At 39.9% G+C, this 7,352-nt stretch overlaps 1 long non-coding RNA gene across 1 annotated transcript; it reads left to right on the top strand.

Annotated features, from left to right (window-relative positions):
- Positions 1–219: 219 nt before the first annotated feature.
- Positions 220–4,814, top strand: LOC125346737. The gene is made up of 3 exons (XR_007210018.1): positions 220–270; positions 1,003–1,157; positions 4,701–4,814. It is a non-coding gene; the product is annotated as an uncharacterized LOC125346737 (long non-coding RNA).
- Positions 4,815–7,352: the final 2,538 nt, after the last annotated feature.

The raw sequence follows: 7,352 nt of genomic DNA, 5'->3' as shown, positions 1-7,352 counted from the left end.
CTTTCAAAATGATGATGGCATACATAATAAAATTCCTAAAGATGTAAGCCACAGATTGTTCTTTCAATCCAGTTTTTACTTCCAGGTGCCCAGTTATTCTCCCGGAAGCAATCGTTGTTCTCATTTTTTAGTGGATTTGGCATAGGCAACCCACAGATTCTACTTATTTCTGATGCTTATTTCTATTATGTATTTATTTTAGATGTCTTCAGAATTGATGATAAAAGCATGCAATTTCTACAACAATCGTTTACTAAAGACCCACTTTTGGTAAGAATATGAATTTTATATACTGTGTCTTTATTCATGATATTCACCCCCACAGTGAAAAACTTACTTAGGGCTAGTTGCAATTTTATGTTTTAAAGCATTAAAATCACTTTATCTTCCTCATTTATTTATTTATTTATTTATTTATTTATTTATTTATTTACTTATTTGCTAGTCCTGGGGCTTGAACTCAGGGCCTGGGCACTGTCCCCGAGCGTCTTTGTACTTAAGGCTAAAGCTCTACCACTTGAGCCAGAGCACTACTTCCAGCTTTTTCTGGGTAGTTTATTGGAGATAAAAGTCTCATAGACTTTCCTGCTCAGGCTGGCTTTGAACCATGACCCTCAGATCTCATCCTCCTACGTAGCAAAGGTTACAGGTGTGAGCCACCAGTGCAAAGCTCATCTTTACTTCTTTGGGGTATAACTTTTCTGAAATCATCGAGGTCCAATATGTTTTAGAATTTTTATCTCCTTCCTTTAAAATCAACATTATGGTAAATTAAAAATTATTATGTTTTCCTATGATTTATCTTGTCTAGAAAGGAAATATGATTGTCACATAATCTCCTGTTTTGTGAAGCCATCAGGAATTCTTCAGGATATACCCAACTCATAGAAATTTTTTTTCTATGTTTGATTTTTGAGGGGAGAAAGAAAGCATCATTTCTTATTACTCATAATTTATTTTCCTAACATTAAAATATTATTCTTCTGTTTCTCCTGCCTGCAGCTTTTGGAGAGACCTGGCAAAAACGCAAATAAATGATGATGTTATTGCAGAGGCAAAAATGGAAAGAGCAATGGCACATCACCACTTAAAACTTCAAAAATTAGTATTTTATCCCTGGCAATCTTATGTCAAAAGGCAAAAAGAAAGACTTCTAGGTAAATTATTATATATAACTACTAATTTTTGTATTTATCAATATAAATCATAAACTGTTAGGCATGGTTTGTATGTTTAGAGAAGGTAGAGAATGTATGTTTAGCAAAGCAGAGCCACTAATTTAAAATACTCAATGAGATTTATTTTAATAAATTTTATTGTATTTGAGATAAGCATACCTAAATCAAATCTTATTTGTATTTGTGCATACACATGTATAAGCATATATTGGGATCTACTTGTAGCTCTTTTACATACTAGAGAGCCAATATGTTGTGGATTGATACCAAAATTGAGTGTAGAGCTGTACTTTTTTTGATTTAATGTACATAGGAGGAATCTTAAAGAACCATTGTTTTCTCTTACTTAAGGTCTTACTGGTTATAAAGACTGGGCAGCTCCTATGTATAATCTTAGGAGATACTAGCAGTAAAAATCTCTAGTTGTTTGCTTAGATTTTTTACAACCCATTGTATATCTACTTGTCTATGGTTGAGGTGCAATGGGAAATCTTTTTTTTTTTTTTCCACCACTGTTTGTGTCTCCCTAGGAACAGATCTTTTGAAGGTCTTAACATCAACACAATGAGAGGTTAGACTCAGTGGGTAGAGTGGTTGCCTAGCATAGCAAGGCCTTAGGTTCAGTCCTCAGTACTAGTAAAGAACAAAGCCAACATAACAACAATAATAACAAACAGAAAGCAATCCAATAACATTGGGGTTGTTAAATTTTCCGGGCTTAGCTCTGTCCTTCCCCAACACGTGGGGAAGGGTCCTGGGCTTACCTATCTATTCGGCGGGGGATCCATACCAACTCTCTCACGCTCCCTCTGGCCGGTAGGGTAATGGGCGAGGGAGTGGGGTCCCGGGTTTAGCCTTGGGGCGCGTGTGGGTGCGAAACCCCGATGCCTGCGAGCCCAAGGAAGACGCAGGCGCGTGGAGTTTTGGAGACATCTCTGGGACGTTCTACTTTATTCAAATGAGGAACCCCCCCCCCAGATATACCCCAAAGGTGGGCACAGGGAAAGGGAGAACATATTGGGCACAAGAGCTGTCCATCAAGTAATGTCAGGGGCCCTCCCTTGTGGGCGGAGCCCCAGTCCCCCAAGGATGGGGTTTTTGGGGTGTTATCCATTACGCATGTGCTGCCCCAGGAGCAGGGCCTTCTTTGGCAGGAAGGGGAGGGGCAGGCCAAGGTCAGCTGTGGCCCCTTAAAGGCACAGCTGACCCCAACACAATAAGACTTTGAACTTCAGATTACATAATAAATATTAGGAACTAGTAAATTGTCTAACACTCAGCATGGTTGTAATAGTAGGAGATAATGCTCTTTAAAATTCCTTTACAGATGAAAGTTACTTTCACGGTCCAGAGAGAAAGCAGTTTAGGCTTTTCTTCATTCCCCCTCTTTGCACTTCCTCTGTTTTTGCCTCTGAAGACTCTCCTTTGTCTTGTGATGGTCTCCTGGTCCTTTGTGCTCCTCTGTTCAGTGTTTTAGCCTCAAACAATGTCTTACTCTGCCCTTCCCTCACAGTCTCTCATCTCTTGTAAGTTTTGATAGCATCTCTTCTCTATTTTGCCTTTAATGTCCTTTCCCTCCCCATCTACTTCTGGTTAGGTTGAATCATGAAGTACTGCTGATATTCTTTCTACTCCCTCCCTCTTTTCTCCTCCCCTATTTCTATCTACTTGTTCCTTTTCTGTATTTCCTTTCCTTCTATATCTTGCCTTTTACTTTTTATATCATCATAACTCACTAATGGATAACATGGAGGCATATATTTATAAAGTATTCAGTATATTTGTACAGCAAAGAATTATATTCTAAAGCAAATAATTTCAAAGTTATAAGTCTCAAAATGTCTTAAGCGAAAATTAACTACTGTCATATCAAGACACTTAATGAATGTTAATCTTCCTCCCTTACTTTCAGGGCAGTATATGTTCTATGTAACTCTGTCTCTGTCTCTCTCTCACACACATCTCTCTCTTTCTTCCTCCCTCCTTATTGCCCTCCCTGCTCTCTTTCTCCCTCTTTCTCCCCACCTTTTTTCTCTTTCTCTCTTTCTCTTCAGTACTGGTGGACATGCCAGCCACACCATCAATGCAAAGTTCTACATAACTCTTGGTCATGACAATGGTTAAATTTTTGCTTGAGTATTTACTGTCAGGAATTCCAAATAATAACCTAGTTATGATTTTCAAAGTGGCACCGTTAAAATGAATGGAAAATTAATAAAGTATAATTAATGCATTGCATAATACTATAAGAAAGACCTAGATGTCTAATAAATATAAGCTTATTTAGTTTAGAGAATACACAATTGCTGATAGAACAGTAAGTAATCACCCCCAGCATTTTTTTTTCTTTATGCTTGTTATAACTGAAAAGATAAAAACTAAAATAAATGTAAACACTTAAATGTATGGGAAGTTTATTTTGGTGGGAAACAATTCAAGTAAACATATTAATTTAACAATTCAAGCAAACATATTAATTTAAAGAAATAATTATTAACTCTCCGTTTTACATATCAATTCAAAAGTGTTGAAATCTCTAAGATAATTGCCCTAAAAAGACAACTGAAGTTGACAGATCTGGCTTTGCTTTTTCTTCAGGTTGGGAGCTGTTCTTACAGCTAGGATTGTTCAAACTGAGCCCTAAACCCTTAAGCATAAAATGATAGAGCAAGAATAATTGGATTAGATAAATTAGATGAACAGAACAGATACAGGATAATAAATCTCATTCATTCTTAGTAATGCCACAAAGTCTAACTTTCTTTTCTTTTGTCTATTGTGTGGACTTGAACTCAGAGGAAGTCAAAGGCTTTTTAAAACTCTGGCTGTAGTGTTGGAAACTGGTAGCTGACTTGTTTTGTTGTATTTGCACAATGTTGAACAAATTTTAGAAATTTGTGGCCAAAGTTTAAATGTTGAGAGTACTCACACAAAACCTAGATATCCAAGTTCAGTTGGAAACCTCCCAAACTCAAAACAATGCACACACACACACACACACACACACACACACACACACTTTAAAGGTCTCTACTGAAAGAAAACCATTGGTGGTACTAAGGAGCCGCTACCCTCTGGCAGCCCGTTTCTGTCTTCTAGGCCCCTATAATTGATGTTTGTACTTCAGCTAGTGTATATGAGGCAGTCCTTTCATTTCTAAGGCATCTTAAATTCAAGGACATTAAATTTTAATATTACCTTGTGGCTATTTTTTTTTTACAAATTAGTTTAAAAGTTCTGCTTTATAAAGAATAAGCTTGCTTTAAAAAACAATTATATTCTGTTGTATCTAATTTCTAAGGACAAAAATTATGTTTATAGGTTCATAAAGTCCAAGAGTACTATTGAACACTCTCAAACCTACTTAGTTTTGGATGTAATTAAGGCAAAAAAAAAAAACACCAAACTATTAGACACAACCTTGGTTCCAGGGATAAGCTATCATTTAGTATAAGATATCATTTAGGATATTTTTGGAAATAGCTTTAACTAGATACAGTACTCTAATACATTTTTCTCCAGAGGTCCTATCACAGTTGAATCGGATGTTCAGTATATTCAGGCAAAAAATTTTCATAGCCCACTGGTGGGAAGAAACAAAGCGGAGGATTCAAGTTCAAGAAGCTGAGATGGGATGGTATGGTATATTGGAAACCAATTGAAGAGTGAAGGTAAATCCTACTTTGAGGCAGCAGTGACTCCATTTTGAAACCATAGCCATCTTGTTTATGTTAAATTGTAAAAACTAGACTTTTTTGTGCTGAAACTGTTGAAGCTGTAAATTCCTTAAACAAAGCTATCTTAAAGTCAGCCAGGCCCCACTCTGTGCCTATAACCTTGGGCCTGCACAAGCTCTGAAAAATGGCCATGCTGGCCAAAGATAAACAAGCACTGTGAGCCCACCCAGGCTGCCAAATACTCCATGTAGCAGGGCAGGTTGTCAGACCCCAGATGGCCAAAGGACTGTTTTGGTAACTTCTGTCCACCCTGGAATGTTTTTACCCAAGAGCCAATCAGATCTGTAAACACCTGGTTACTGTAACTTTGTGGTTTTTGCCTTTATAAACCCTGTGAGATTTCAGCTCGGGGTCCTCCTCCCTATCTCCGCTGCGTAGGTGAATGGGACAAGCCCCAAGCTGCAGCTTGCCTGAATAAAGCCTTGCTTTTGCATTTCGGGATGTCTGGCTCTCGGTGGTCTTCTTGGAGGTCATCTCATGACTTGGGGCATTACACAATATGTTAAAGAATCAGGTTAACAAGATTATAGTTACTAAAATCATTGGCATTATGTTTTTGGTGGGCTCTTTACTCTTCCAATAACTTCTAATAGTTTCAGTCAGTTATCCCAATTATTTTGTAAGAATTTCTAGTTTTTCATTTGAACTATGAACATCCAGGAAAAAATATTTATCATGTTATATAAGGATTTTGGTGAAGAAGCTGAAAGTTTTGCTGAGACTGACATTTGGGTGGGTGAATAATGCTAAAGTGAAAGAGAAATGGATATAACTAAAACAGACACAAAGGATAAAAACTTAATAAATATTCCTTTTTATTCCATTGATCATTCTTACAATGATTCTTTTGAATTCTTTGGGATTTTGAACATTGCACTGTTGTTAAAGTCTATTCTTGTGCAATTACTGTTATTTGGAAGACATGTTGCCTTTTTTATTTATTTATTCTTTTTGCTAGTGCTGGGGCTTGGGACTCTGGGCCTGAGCACTGTCCCTGGCTTCTTTTTGCTCAAGGCTGGCACTCTACCCCTTGAGCCACAGTGCCACTTCTGGCTTTTCCTATATATGTGGTGCTGAAGAATCGGATTCAGGGCTTCATGTATATGAGGCAAGCACTCTACCACTAGGCCATATTCTCAGCCCTGTCTCTTTTTTTTGTTTGTTTTGTTTTTTTCTTCATGTCTCTTGTGTTTCCTGTGTTGGGATTTATGCAGCTAAAGCTAAGTTGTTGGTTGGGTGTTCCAGTCACCTGTATAGTCTTTCAGTTGAAGTGTAGTTCTGGGGTTTGAACTCAGTATCTCATGCTTGCTAGGCAGATGCTCTTCTTGAACATGCCCTCAGCCCTCACTTGTTCTCAATGTTCAGGCAGGTCTGTAGAGTGGCTGAGATGGAGGGGAGTTTCTCACTGCAGGGCTAAGGGGATAGCTCATTAACTAGCCATGTCCCCATGTTCTCAGCATACAGCTTGATCCCCAGCACTACTCAGAGAAAAAACTAGCCGGAGTCTCTTGCAGTGTACAATCTCCTATGGTGTGGAATATGGGTGGGACTTGCCAGGGGTCAGTTCTCTGCTTCAAAAGTTTCCCCCCTTTGTGGATTGGTACCTGTTACTGGCAGCATGGAGCTTTGCAGCTTGTGGGCGGGGCAGGTTCCATCTTGTTCTACCAACTACCATTTTGTGTCCTCAGGAACAAAAGATGTTCAAGCCTTGTGGTTTCCCCCATCTGTATGGGAGAATGGTGGGAGTAAACAGAGCATTGAATCTGTACTGGATGGGGAGAATTGGGGGACTCAGGTGCTCCACCTGCCAGTCTCAGTGCAGGAACTGGGATCATACTTCTCTGCATGCGTGGCAGCAACGACCTGTTGCTGGTGGCAGCCCCTACTAGTCTTAGTGCTGCCAGACACCACCCAGCCGTTAACTACCCTGTGGGAGGGAGGAGGCTGGAGAGGTTACATGGGCCACAGGACCTGGATTCAGCCCCACTTGAAAGCAAACACCAGTAGTTGAAAGGCTGCTCCCAGAGGGGGAGCACTCCAGCAGTTGCAGGCTCTGTTTGGTGCTGTTTTTGCAGTGATCCTTACTTAGTAGGACTTGTACTTCATCAGGAAGGGAGGGGGCCACAAACCACCAAGCTTCTCATTTCTTTACTTCCCTGCTTCTTAAACTTTTCTATGGGTCCATGTCAGACCCTCTCTCTCTTTCCATAGCCAACTACTATGGCTCTCCCACCCAGGGCCACCTGATTTACTTTGGTATAGATTCAGCTCCCCTATTCCATTGTAAAGCTCCTCCTCCTCCTCCTCCTCCTCCTCCTCCTCCTCCTCCTCCTCCTCCTCCCCCTCCCCCTCCCCCCCCCTCCCCTCCCCCCTCCCCCTCCCCCTCCCCCTCCCTCTCCTCCACGTTTGAACTGAGGGGCTTTACTTACTAGGCTGC

The sequence above is a fragment of the Perognathus longimembris genome, chromosome 2, assembly GCF_023159225.1.
Source record: "Perognathus longimembris pacificus isolate PPM17 chromosome 2, ASM2315922v1, whole genome shotgun sequence".
NCBI classification, from domain to species: Eukaryota; Metazoa; Chordata; class Mammalia; order Rodentia; family Heteromyidae; genus Perognathus; species Perognathus longimembris.
This window is presented reverse-complemented; position numbering and strand designations above follow the sequence as displayed.